Source organism: Meriones unguiculatus, chromosome 9 (assembly GCF_030254825.1).
Source record: "Meriones unguiculatus strain TT.TT164.6M chromosome 9, Bangor_MerUng_6.1, whole genome shotgun sequence".
Classification (NCBI taxonomy): domain Eukaryota; kingdom Metazoa; phylum Chordata; class Mammalia; order Rodentia; family Muridae; genus Meriones; species Meriones unguiculatus.
The window spans coordinates 3,256,916-3,271,672 of NC_083357.1; positions in this window are offsets into that span (position 1 = coordinate 3,256,916).

Consider the following 14,757-nt stretch of genomic DNA (forward strand, 5'->3'; position numbering starts at 1 on the left):
TGGAAGCTGCTAGAAAGGGCACAGAGGCCATGGTGCTGGATGCGGCCTCCAGCTGGGCTTAATGACTGGGCACTCACCCAGGGAGGACCAGGCCAGACACAGGCCTAGACCCTACTCTCCACAGAGGCACTTTTGTGTACTCTTGCATGTGAATGAAGCTCAGCAGGAGGCGCTCAGCATGGAGTCCACCCTCCTTGCTGTGGCTGGTTCAGCTTTTCTGGAATCAGGTTCCCACAGACTTACCACAGGAAGGTCTTTTAGGATTGGGAGGGGGGTCTTTCTAGGACACCCTATTCTGTCTGTGCCCACTGAAGCCTTCCTCCTGGCCAGCAATTAGAACCCTAGTCCATATACCCTTACCCAGAGGAAGCACACAACTAGGCAAAATGGAGGAACTTCAGGCCTGTATGGCTCTGCGCCCTGGGCTGCTCAAGGCACTATGAAAGACTTCGGCAGTCACCTCAGGTCAGAAACCAGAGCCAGACAACCAGAAGGGGGAACCAAAGGTTCTCTGCCCCAGGAGGTATCTAGATTCCAGGAGGTTTCCAGGATCCGAGCTATAATGCTGTGTCAATGCCTAGGGCAGGGAAGCCAGAGCACATTCCAGTACAAAGATAACAGGTGGGGAGGTCACAGGCCGTGAGGAAGCCAGGACCTGGACCACCCATCCAGACTTCAAGTCCACCAAGGACACCCTTCCCCCTTTTACTCGTCCCTTTGAACTCCCGACTCAAGCTAAGGGGAAGGCAAGTAAGTCACGGGGACACAAAAGTGCCCAAGGTCACGCAGCTAATTGGGGTCAGTCCAGTTCAGAAAAGGCACCCCTGAGCCTTGCTCGGTTGTGTGATTTTTATTATCTCTGTGGGAGCAAGCAGTGGGCATGAAAACTGGGGTGTTTGGTAGAGTTCTGAGTCATTGATTAACTTGTGACCTTCCGACCTTGGTTACCTGGCCGCCAGACTGTCAGACACCTGGCGGCACCTGGGCCAGGGGTGAGAAATAAGCAGATCCTCCTCTTTTCCCTGGCCTCCGCAACCTCGCGCCATGGCATGTCAAATCTGAGAAACCTCAGAGACAACTCTGCTCAAAGAGACTACGGAACCCAAAGCAGGAAGTGAAACAGCCTAACTAAGGTCAGACAGCAGTCAGGCTGTGTGCACAGTTGTCCCCAGACAACTGAGCAGACGACACATTCTTTAGGGGAAAATTGATATCTGGCTGTCAAGCGGCAGCAATGGTTGTGGGATGGCACTGCCCATCCTGGGAGACAGGTGGGGGAGGGGCAGAAACTGAAGCTAAGATCTGTGCAACAGAATAGATATGCTTTGACACAGACACTCTGGGATTCCAGGGTCCTTCTTTGTGCAATAAGCATCTACCCATGCCTCATGTGGCAGAAGAAAAAGGATTACCTTACTCTCTGCTCTGTGCTATAAGAGCCTGTTTTGTATCATTCCCTTCTGTCTGCCTTACTCAATCCCTCGTTCTGGGTCTGTGGGCACAGTGTGTCTACTCTGTCTAAGTACCCAGCACCCAGTACTAAGCACTAGTGCCTAGCATTTAGCACCAGTGTGGCACCTGTAGGAGCTCAGACAGAGTCTGAGGAAGGGGACAGATAACTGCATCCTTTCCTTAGGAGGTGCCAACAGAGTACTGAAGAGGGTTGGCTACCCAAGTATGTCCTCCAAGGATTGTCCCAAAGTAACACTGGTGCTCCTGGGGGCCACTGCATTGGCCAGAATTACCCAACGGTATTGATAGCTTACAGCGAGGGTGTTCTGTCGGGTTATGGGAAGGCATGAGACCTGTGGGGAGAGCCTAGGCTCTGGAGATGGGAGCATGGGCTCCAAAGCTGGCCCTGATGCTGAACACATGCCTGCACAGAAGGATTGCACCGTGTCCTGGCTGCCGCCGTGGCCTGTGGCTCACGGTGGAGGACAGGAAGACACGCTGCGGGTATGCTGTGGGTGACCAGGCGTGGGGATGAACGGAATACCTCCTGTGAGGTCAGCCCACCCCAAGCCAGCTGGACTTGACTAGCTAAAGGGGCGGTCTTGAAGGTCCTGGATAAACGGGTATCCTGAATTCTCTCTCCCTCCTCCATTTGTTGCTGCTCTTAGGAAGAGATGGAAGCATCTGGAATGGGCAGTAAATGAACCATAAGGTTCACTGTGCCTAAAGGGTTTCAGCTAAAACAGACCCCTACCAGGGTCAGTGGCCCTGACATTTCTCCTGAATCCAGTGGCAAATCCTCTTCTGCCATTGGTACCCCAGAACAGGAGGGAGGAGCCTGGTCCATACAGACCTCTATCACCATTCACTGCCCAGCCAGCACTAGTATTTTCCAGCCCATGTAGCAGGAGCTGATGTTCATTAAGCCTGGGTCCTCACCCTTTCTACTCAGGAATGCCTCCAACAACACCCAAGTTCAACCATGAAGTTCAACCTTTGATATCAGCAGGAAATGCTGCCATGGTGTTCATGACAGGCTCAAGGTCAAGGACAGTAGGAAGAAGTTCCAGATTGCTTGCGGTCATGGCATTAAGCACAGCTAACTGTCCCAGAGTTCTCTGCCGACTCCGCTCTGCCACAGTAATCTGTCCTAGCTTTCTACTGAACTTTGGGGGTGGCAGTTTCCCTATACGGCAGCTGTTCCCGTTGCCTGTGTGAGTACTCTACGCTTGGAAGGGGCCCATGACTGGCTGTGTCACACGGCACCTGGCTCTCCAATGGTCTGAATCCATGCATTGAGACTTTATTACCAATGTGTTTATTCTTCGTAAATTATCCAGAATCCTGTGTTCTGTTCCGGTCTCACAAGCAGAACCCTGTAGAGGGGAATCCCATCTTTGCAAATGTCCATCTGTACTAGACTCACAGCTTCCTGTTTATTCTCTAGGTAGCCTTGCCTGTGGCAACTGGCTGAGTCCCAGGATGCAGGGACTGCTTGCTGTACGAGGTTCAGAGACGGTAAGTGTTCTGCCCAAGGTCACACAGTTAGTGCCTGCTGGAGCAGTCTCGTTGGCATCTACGTGCAGCTCCCTCCACTTCTCATGATGGTGCGTCTGCCAACCGCTGTGCTTCGTGCCACCGTCTTCACCCAGTGAAGCAGCAGACATCAGAATCCCCAAGGTTCTCATTCCCCCAGCATCACTTGTTTTCATGACCAGAGGGCCCTCTGGACAACCAAAGACAAGGGCCAATAATTCAATACCAGCTTTGGGAAAAGAATGACTTTCTTTTTCTACTCATTTTCCAAAAGGAAAAAATCCATTTGGCCTCAGAAAAAAATATTCTCAGTGCCAAACACGATTTTTGCACATGGTAAGGATGTGTGATTTTTTTCATATGTATTTTTTCCCTTTTTTCCCCTTTTAGTAAAAACAGTTTCATCCCTGGCAAGAGACTGAAAGAAAGGGAGTAAAAAAAAAAAAAATGCTATAGAAAACCATTGCTTGGCTATCACAGGGACTGAAGCCAAGAGTTTGGAAGCTCGGTCGTTGAAAGAGAGTATGATCTAAATAAAGATTATCAGAGTAGGAAACAAAAGCTGGATTTGGGGGCTGACTCCCACGTGTCCTTGCCCAAGCAGCCCAATCTTCAGGACTAGCTAGAGGTCCCTCAACTCTGAAAAAAGGGGGAAGCAGCAATATTGCCACACTCACTACATTTGCCCAAGGCAGACATTAGTAATCAATCACAGCAGGAGTGCAGCCTGACGCCACCAGGAAGCTCTTACCCTTTGATTAGAACTAACAAAGAAGACACAACAAAATTGCTCCCCTACCTCCATCAACTCATCCATTTACGAAGTTACTGACATGGAGAGGAGCAGGCAGGCAGAGGTTCCCTGAGAAGCCTGCACCGGAAAGCCTCCTCCCCATTTACCGCAGACCCTCAGCCTGAATTTTCTGATACCTCTCCATCTTCTGCGTATTTTGTAGGAGAAAACTCCAGGGTTCAGAGAATGGCATCTGTGGGCTTAAATCTTCTGCCTCCATGGATTTTTCCAACAGGATCCATCATGTATATTCTGCATCACCTTGGGTCACAGTGCCGACCTGGAAGGGCACAAGCCCCCCCTGCCAGCCGAGTGACTTCCCACATGTTTGCGGGGAGCACTCAGACCTGTGAAGGTCAGGGTTCCTACCACCTGGAAACGGTCCTTGTGCATTGTGCTTGCTTCAGTTTTAAGAATGAGATTTTCTACGCAACTAGCATTTCCAAATTATTTTATGTAAAACACATCTCAAGATGTCCTTGAAGATTTTCCATGAGAGAACCTGAACCAAAATGCAAATAAACGGAATGAGAGAGATGCGCAACCAAAGGCACTGGAGGAGCTCAGAACGCTCTCTCTCCCTCAGAACTGTCCTGTGTCCCTGACTACAAGGGCCCCACGAAGTCCTGCTGAAACCCCTGTACACCCTCCTTCCAATATGCACCTGTTTATAAGAAGCTGAACTGAGCCTTTGTGTTCATCAGTTTCCATCACTGTAACAAATACTTCATGTAGGTGACTTGTGAACAGAAAAAGTTTATTTTATTTCACAGTTTGGAGGTCCCAGTGAGGTGCTGACTGCGGTTGGGAGCCTCAACGAGGCAACATGTCAGGGCAGAGGCCTGTGGTGAGGGAACACTCGGCACCTTGCAGCCAGTGCGAAGCAATAGAAAAAGAGAGAGAGAGGGTGTTATGGGGTCCCACACTCCTCTTGAGGGGACACTCCTGCGGTGTTAGGAAAACTTTTCACTCTGAGAGCCGCATTTTAAGACGAGTCTCCCACCTCCTGACAGTGTGACTCTTGAGACCAAGGCTGGTCCCACGCCGGCCCTTAGAAGAGGGTTATGCTCCAAATTACAACAACATTTATTAAGATTTCATTAGGCATTATTTAAAAAACAAACGAAGAAGACAAAAATGTGGCTTAACTACGGACATTTAAGGAGAAAGAACTTGGAATCAAAGAAAAACAGACTCTGAGCCTTGGCTGCGGCGGACATGAAGTGTACCTGTGTGCATTTGACGGAGAACGCTCTCTGTTGTGCTCTCTGTTGTTCGCTTGTTTTGCAACTGTTGCTCTGTGTTTGTGTTTGGTTTGTTTTGTTTTGTTTCTACAGGGACATCCTATGTAGCCCAAGCTACATCCGTCACCCTTCTGCCTCATTATCCTGAATGCTATTTTTCTAGCTTTTAAAATTATCTTCTCAATTTCTTTAAGTTGTTTTCATATTTTTCTGAAGAGGAAAAAGAGGAGAAGGCAGCAAAGTGTGGGATACATGTGTCATAGAGAACACTTAAAACCGTTTGAGAATGTGGGAAGGTAGCCCTTCAGCTAAGCCACCTGAACATGAGTCTTCTAATAGTTGTCTTTTTCAAACAGGGCCATCTTACACTGTGGCTTTGGAGCCTGGCCCTACCTTTCTTATTATCCTTGATAATATATTTTCAATCTTAAGGAAAATCACACCATAATCTCCCCACTCCTTTATCATAACATGGTGCTATTGTCCTGATCCATCATTAACTTAAATATTCTCTACTTTGGGACTCTCAAGTCGTCTCCAGTTTTTGTCCTGTTTTGGAGTGTTGGAATGAATGTCTTCAGGCCCCCACCCATTTGTAGGTCTCTGGATGCTCCTCTATCATAAACACCTATAATTTGAGAGATACGTTGCAGGTATGTGTTTTCATTATTTTTGTTTTTTTTTTTTTTTTTAGAAACTGCTACTTATTGGACAGTTTTTTTATGACATAGATTTTACAACACAGAGTAGAAATATGAATCACCATAGGCAGCTTCTGTTAAATGTATGGACCTTTTGGTAAACCCTGTTGTCTCTGTGGGAATGCTTAGGTAAGTAAACCAGAGGTCACTGTCTGCACATACAGTGAGCAAATGTATTATAAACCAACGTACTTTTTCTGGGCTGGTAAGAGGTTCCCTCCAGTAAGGGTGCTTGCTACCGAGCTGGGGTTCTGTGCTCAATCTCTGGAGTCCATGCAGAAGAGGAGCATCAGCTCACAGAGTTTTGCTTTGACTACACATGCACTCCATACGCGCACACACACACACACACACGTACGCACAACTCTTACACACATACATACGCAACACACACAGAGACCATATGCAACACACAGACAACACATACACACAACACACACATGCATACACACACACACACCATACACAACACAAACAAACACACACAATATGCATGCACATGCCGCTCACTGATGATAATAATAAATAAAATAAGTTTTAAAATATACTTTTACTGGCTACATACTATCACATTAACAATGGGGAAAATTTGAAAGTTGGGTATATCTCTATAGGTACCCTATAATTTTTTTTATTATGTAATTTCTAGTGATATTTCATGCTATCTGGGTAGTTTCCTTGGTTACTTGCTCAAGATAAGTTCCTAAAAGTACTGTTAATAAGTTAATGATAGGAATTTTTTCTTATTTATTTATTTATTATTATTATTATTATATTTTACACTTTATTCACTTTGTATCCCCCCATAAGCCCCTCCCTCCTCCCCTCCCAGTCCCACCCTCCCTCCCCTTTCTTCATGCATGCCCCTCCCCAAGTCCACTGATAGGGGAGGTCCTCCTCTCCTTCCTTCTGATCTTAGTCTATCAGATCTCATCAGAAGTGGCTGCATTGTCATCTTCTGTGGCCTGGTAAGGCTGCTCCCCCCTCAGGGGGAGACGATCAAAGAGCAGCCCAATCAGATTATGTCAGAGACAGTCCCTCTTCCCATTACTATGTAACCCACTTAGACACTGAACTGCCATGGGCTACATCTGTGCAGGGGTTCTAGGTTATCCCCATGCCTGGTGCTTGGTTGGAGTATGGATCTCTGGGAAGACCCTTGTGTTGAAATCTTGTAGTTCTGTTGCTCTCCTTGTGGGGTTCCTGTCCTCTTCATAACCTATTATATCCCACTTCTTACATAAGATTCCATGCACTCTGCCCAACAGTTGGCCATAAAGTCTCAGCGTCGGCTTTGATAGTCTGCAGGGCAGAGCCTTTCAGAGGCCTTCTGTGGCAGAATGATAGGAATTTTTGAGTTTTGATATACATTGGTAAATCAAATACCCTATGGAGTTGGGCCTAATGCAAACACCTTCCCGGGGTTTATGAGACTGCTTACCGGAGTTCCCGGGGAGCAGGCCAGCTCACTAGTTTACTCTCAGTCTCTCTCTCCTCTGTGTGTGTGTATGTGTGTGTTCTATGTGTGGGGAGGGGTGTTGGGGCTGTTTCTTGAGACAAGGACTCCCTCTGTAGCACAGGTAGCTGCCATCTTCCTGCCTCTGCCTCCCCAATGATAGGATAACATGTGGACACCATTACACCTGGCTTTTAGGGCATTTTCTCTTATTAAAAATATGTGGTTTTGGACCATTGATATGGTACAGTAGGTAAAGATGCTTACCAAAACTGCCTGGCAGCAGCTGAGTTCAGTTCCTGGATCTATGGAAATGTAGGAGAAATCCGATTTCACAAAGTTGTCCTTTGACGATCACACACGCACTATAGCATGAAATCGTACACACACACACACATTTACTCATGCAGTGACAACTTGAAATCCTGTCTTAAGAAACAAAATAAATCCAAAAAAGGAAACATGTTTTTCATTAAAAATGTCAAAGAGTAGTAAAATGAGATCCTATGGATATCTTAATGAGTTTTGAGTTTAAAAAAATAGTAACATGAATCATTTTTCACTTTCACTAAGCATTTATTTTTCTCTTCTGTTCATCACTTTTTCTCACCTTCCCATTGGCATATTTATCTTTCTCTCATTGGTATGAGGTTTCTATATAAGTCAAGCATTTTAACACACCACATTTTGTAAGTGTTTTCTCCTTTTCTGTTACCTCTTAGTATTTTATGATACCTGTGACATGTTATAGTAATAACTGCATACAGTCTCACCTGTCAGAGTTGTCTCCATACTACCTTTGCTCTACAGCTGCCTTCAAATGGTCCTCTATACTGGGTCAAGTCTGACCTGCATTTTCTTTAAGTTTCTTTGTGAATTAATTTCTATATACAAACGTTGAGTTCACCAGGATTTTTTTTTCTCAGTTTATGACTAGGCTAAGAGTTTGAGCGAATTTCCCCCCACATCACTTGTTGAATAACTGATCCTTTCCACCATTATCACACACCAGATGTTTATACATGCTCCTGTCCATACCTGGATGGCAGCACTGATCTCTCTATTGTGCTGGGCTGGAAAGAGAGAGTTTTCTGGCTCTAGCTAGCAAGCTATGATGACCCGCTAGGCATGGCAGTTCTGAAGTACTCTCAGGTCTAAGACTAAAGCCGTTTTTGGATGGAGACTTCATTCATCATGAGAATGCAGGTGGAGAAGAGTGCCACCACACACTTTTCAAGCAGAACACACGTTGAATCCATTGGGACATCAAGAATCCACTTAAAAGTTCAACTAGTACAAATGTGTACAGAAACTCAGACTCACTCTGTGCTGGTTAGTGTTAAATGTCAGCCTACCACAAGCTAGAATCATCCTGGAAGAGAGTCTTAATGAAGAATTGTCTAGATCAGTTTGGCCCTGTGGGCATGTCTGTAGGGACAGTCTTGATTGCTGATATGTGAAGTAGAAAAGTAAAGAGAGATAGTGGCATAATGGCAAGCAGGCAGCATGGCTGTATTCGTTTCTCCCTATCTGTGACTCCCTATCTGGCCAGCTGTCCTCTAGCTCCTGCCTCTGTGACTTTTCTGCAAACATGGAACCTGGAACTGTAAGCTGAACAGACCCTTGCCACTCTTGTGTTATGTATGACTGGACATTTCATCACAGCAACAGAATGAAATGAACAACCACACTCTTGATTCTCCACCATTGACTCAAATGTTAATAATTTTTACGTACGATATGGAAATTGCTTAAGATACATTAAGGATGCAGGGATGGATGGTGGATGGACAAATCTCTTCTATGCCCATTTGCACATGCTTGTCAGACAAACAGAACAGTTCTTGAAGCACTGTGCTTTACTTTGACCACTTTAACCTAAGTGATTCATCTAAAAAATGAGTCCATGTAAGTGTTCAAAGGCCACCATATTGATTTTAATGGCTGCTTAAGGTTCCCTTGAGTAATGTATCTTCATTTCAAATTCTATAAAGTAACACTGTGGGGTTTGTGACAGTTGACTTCTTTCCTTCATATGCATTGACCTGCCTGCATTTCTCTTCTATTTAGAGTTCTCCCTGGCTACTCCCTACCAATAGAAAATAATCCAAAATTCTTGGTCTGATGACCACAGCCTTCATAGTGGACTCCTACTTTGCTGGTGAGTTCCATGTCAAGCCATTTTTTTCAGACCTCTGGTTTGCCACCCCTGGCCTTGATTCCCTGGGAGACAGAAAAGGTAAAGGCCCAGGTAAGGAACAATAAATTTTTTTCAGGGTGCAGATCATGGGTGTTTGGCCCTAAGTCTCTGGCTCTTGATGAAGAGGACTCTTAGACTGTGTCCTTAAGAAAGGAGATGGGACAAGGCTAAGGTGTTTGGGGGCATCTGTAGCAACATTACAAATCAATAGCCACGAGGACGGACATCGCTCAGGTATTGGCTCAAAGAGAGGGTGCTAGGATCTCTGTGCTGAACACAGAGATCCCAGATCTCAATGGTTCAACCCAGAAGAGGAGTAACATCTGCCTTTGTCATGCTATGATGCATCCCTGATTCTGTCATACAAGGTCCTCCTACATGTGGTGACTCCAAGGTCCAGGCTTGCAACTCCCCATGCCACAGAACCCTCCTTCTTCTTGTCTCAGAAGCCCTGACCTCCATATACACAAACAGGAAGAAGTATGCACAAAGCCTGCCTGCCCCTGACTGCCTCGTGTCTGAAGGAGCACCTCACCCCACCTCACTTTTGACAGTTCCACACATGTATAGAATTTATTTGGGTCATTTTCATTCCCATCACTCTCAGCCATTCCCCTTCTACTCCCACTGAATCTCTTCTTTTTTCCAGCAAGCCTCCTACCCCCTATTTTCATGTCTTTTCAATGGGCACCTTTACAGTGGCTAGAGCACTGGAAAACGTGGCTTCATCTCTTTCACCAACCACTCACTACCATTAGGTCCTCAGACAGGGGGAGACCATCACACGCCTCTCTCTCATCTGTGGCAGAATGTTGATGCCTTGATCTTGTGTAGGTGTCATGCAGATAACCACAGCAGCTAGGAGTGTGTCACAGCCATATTATATCCAGATAACAGGTTTCCTGGCATTCTCCCCATCCTCCACCTCCTTTCTTTGTTCTACTTTCCCCTCTTCCACAATGTTCTGGAGGTATGAAGGAAAAATGCATGAGTCTGGTACTTGGGGCCAAGTGGTTCCTTGAACACATAGCCTTGTCTCTGTCATACAAAGCTTTTGAGAATTGGGCTTATTTTCAGGATGAGGCAAAGACCTAGCAGAGAGGCAGAAAGAAAAGTAAGGCCTGGTCAAGAACTCTGCCTAGAAGTGGAGACAACCCTTCTAAGACGGGAGGACAAGAAGGGGGATCTATCCCAGCAACCCACCTTCTTTCTTCTTTCCAATAGCACGAGATGAAATTCTTCAGCCTAAAGTCCAAATACACAGCAGGAAACCCCATCGAGTGCCTGTCTAGGCCTCAGTTTTCCCATCTGTAAAATACAAATCACACAGCAACTTGTACCTCAATAGTGTGGATTGACTAAGCTAATTGACAGAACGTTGGAGATAGTTACTGACAGGTATTAGCAGCACATGTAATCCACACGTAAAAACATTCAAAAGCCTACAGAGAGGCAGTAAAGTGTAAAAAAGCCCTGAGTTCCCTCCAGCAGCACCCATCACCAACAACTTTTAACACATCCTTCTACACCCACACAATTATAATTTACAATGTCCATGCATGCATGCTTTTGTACATCTAGGCAAGCATACCACAAACTACTCCCCAGCTACTGTCTACACTCAGAGGCAATTCATGGTGGCTCATCACAATGCTTATGTGGCATTCCATTGCAAGCACACACTGTCACATATTTATTTATTTGTGTGTGTGCATGCATGAGTGTGTAGAATCGGGAGGTCACTGTTAGGCGTCTTCTTCAACCACTCTTTTTTGAGACAGGGTCTCTCACTGAGCTGGAGGCTCATGGATCTGACTGGACTGCCTACCCAACAGTCTGAGGAATCTTCCTGGTTTTGCCTTCCTGTTTCAGTTTTAAGTTACAAATTTACCAAGGAATGTACATGTCTCTGGGAGATTAAAGGACTAGACTAGCTTTTTTATGTGAATGATGGGAATCCAAACTCAAGGATCTCTTCAATAAAGGCATAAACCTGTCTCTTCTTGACTTGAAATCCTTGAACCCCAAATCCCTGTTCCCCCAAATCATTTCCTTGGAGTGGCACCACCAGTGCTCATGGAAGCTGTCAGCTTCCCGTATGATCAACATCTGGATAGTCAGCAAGCAAGATGTTCTCCACATCTGCACCATAGAGTCTATGAAGTCCTTGAGACATGGAGACGAATTCTGCAAACTCAAGAAATGAATGAATATTTAATTCAGTGGTTCCTGAAACATGTAGGCAGTTCTGTAATGAGCTGGAGAGCAGAGGTTGCGACAAACAATCAGTCTGTCCTTGTTCTCCTTCTACTCTGACATTGTGATCTGGGAGGCACTTAGTCTGCAAAGAAAATGATCCTTTGGGAAATTGAAATATGGACAAGACTCACCTGTGATCTGTCCTGAGGATTAAACGACATCAAGGACCCGACATGTAGACACCCGTCTTGAGGTCTCAAAGGCAGTCTGCTGTTATTTTGAAGTTACATATTTACCAAGGAATGTACATGCAATTTACTATCTTGACACAATGAAGCTACATTTTTCTACAGTGAGAGCCCTGGACTAGGGGAGCTAGTGAGGGAGCAAGCAAGCCAAGAGAGTTGGGGTGAGGCTCTTTCCAACAATACAGAATGTGCCCCCACCCCGACCCTTGCAGTGTTCTGAATGAGCAGGTAGAGCTCAGAAGTTCTACACGCAGCAACATGCTCACTGGGATCCACAGTGATGGCTGGCGCTTCCGTGACACCAAGTCCATGAGTGAAGCAGTGGATTTTCAGTTCTCTGTCCTTTCTTCTCTACATTCATACGCCAGTGAGGGATTTTCCTACTTTTACTATCTACATTCAATAATTGTTCCCCACTTAAAACAGTCGTACCGTAAGGTCAGGTTTCTTTGTCTGCTCTGTTCCTTGGCATGTCTTAGGTGCTTGGCCCAGAACAGACTCTAAATGTTTGTTGGATATTATGAACCAAATAGAAAATTCCACCTGTGCATTAATATACATTTCTCCCTCTCCCTCTCCCTCTGTGTGTGTGGTGGGGGGGAGGTCTGTGCACTGAGGATTGAGTCCAGGTCCTTACCCATGTAAACAAGAACTATACCGATGAGTCACATGCTCGGCCATGATTTGTATTGTTCAGTTTTTAATCTAGAGACCAAGCCTTGCTAAGTCATTTAGAATGGCCTTGAACTTGTGATTCTCCTGATAACACCCAAGGAGCCAGGATTCCAGGCTGTTCCCGAGGGCCCATTATAGATCATTATAGATCTTTAAGACAGCTCTAAGACTTGCCAAAGCCCCTGGTGAGCAAGGGCAGTGGTAAGAATTGAATGACATTTCTTTGGTTTACGGATTAGTTTTTGTCACACCTGACATGGTACACTTGGGAGATGAGGGTCTTGTGTGGGCTCACTGGTTCGCTTGGTTTTACCCAGTTGTCACATTGTTCCAGTGCTTCCGGTTTATGTGTGGTGAGACAGAACATCATGGCAGGGAGCATGCGGCAGCACAGAGAGGTGTCCCTCACAGAAGACTAGAGGCAGATCAAGTTTGAGAGAAGAAGCCAGGGACCAGACCTGGCTTTCAAAGGCATGTTCTCTGGCCCCCTTTAACACAGACCATTCAATTATGAATCCATCCTCAGATCTATCTGCTTATGAGTCCGGATCTCTCATGATCCCATTATTTCCTACCTCTGAACATTGCATCAGGGGCCACTTGACACTTGAGCTTTGAAGAAAAAGTTTATTTGTTTGTTTTGTTTGTTGTTCTGATTGTTGTTTTGGGGTTTTCTTTTTTGGGTTTGTTTGTTTTTTTTTTTTTTTTTTTTTTTTTTGGTTGGTTGGGTTATTTTGGTTTTGGTTTTGTTGTTGTTGTTGTTTTGGTAATCAAGTCTCACGGTGATTAATGAACTTTCCTGCTTTTCCTCTTCTTTGAGGCTTGTGGACCTGAAAGACTTGAGCATCTAGACCTACTTGGAATTTAGTCATTTTAAAGGCCTCTTGCTTTGGCCAATGGGATGCGAACAAGGTGATTCTTGTCAAAGTTCACAAGTCAGTTGTTCTTGTCCTGTCTAGCCTATATTCTGATTCAGTTTCATGGAAGGACAAGAGACGCCAGCGGAGATGACAGACAGAGCAAGGAGCAAATGAAAGAACTCCTGAGGGCGGGGGCTACCGGAAGTCCTGAATATGCTCCCTCAATGGAAACGTCCTGCCTCTTTAAAAGCTAGATCCAAACGCACTCGGAGGATAGGCTCAAAATGAGCACGACCAAGGAGTCTCTGGACAGACAGAAGCATGAATGAGATGTCTGAGGGCAGGGACCATGATACCACCACCTCTCCAACCCAAGGTGTCTCACAGAGTCTTTTCTGTAATACCCACTAAGAAAGGGCTTGATGATGGATGGATGAATTTGAGGCTGGTCTTAATAGAATGATCAGCAGTAGGGACTCAGAAGAGGAATAAAGCTGGCCTCAAATGCTACTTCATGTGACAGTGTATGTGTAACTTTGAACCAGGACCTTAAGCAAGCTGACATCAGTTTCCTGGAGCATGGAGATAATGAAATATTGATCAGTAAGATTGGTGCTGTGGTGGGGGTTGGGAAAAAAGATGACTGTAGTGGGCTTTGCTTAACATCTCCATGCAGACAATGCCAGGCAGAAGTTACACAGGTCTGGGGCCACATTCCAGTTTCAGCCCTGATCTCACAGTTTCTGACAATGTGACCTCAGGCCAGGTCTTTCCTTTCCTTTGTCACTCCTTTGTGGCTGGATGGAATTAATGCTATTTAACTTCGAGGCAGCTGTAGCATCCAAAGAGATGGCCAAGGCTTCCAGCATGGAGCCAGGAACAATCTGTAGGCAACTTTAGCTGTTTTTGTTTTTTTGTTTGTTTGTTTGTTTGTTTTTGTTTTGTCTTTTTATTTCCACTTTAGGAGGGCAGTGCAGATCTGGGCTTAGGCAGATACATAGATATGTGCTGGGGTCCTCCATCCTGCCTCTCTAAACAGCAGCGTGGTTTGACAAATGAAGCTGCACAGGAGTGATAATGGGGGGTAATGGGTTAGTTCGTTATGTCTCCCAGGGTCAGGTTCGGAGCTGAGCCTGCTGTTGGCTCTCTGATGACTGTGCTCTGGAGACGTCAGTGGTGATCTGTCTCCCAGAGCAGCTGAGACCAGGTTGCCCACACTCCTTGATGCCCTGTGCAGACTCTCCGTAAAGCTTATTCTAGTCATCTTAATTATGCACAGCCAAACAGTAGGTAGGTGCTGAATGATCCAGAATAACCATAGATGGCTCCTGGCCTCACAGACAGACTCACCTGCTGCCCCTCAAGAAAGCCCAGTCTGCTTCCCCAGCTCCCA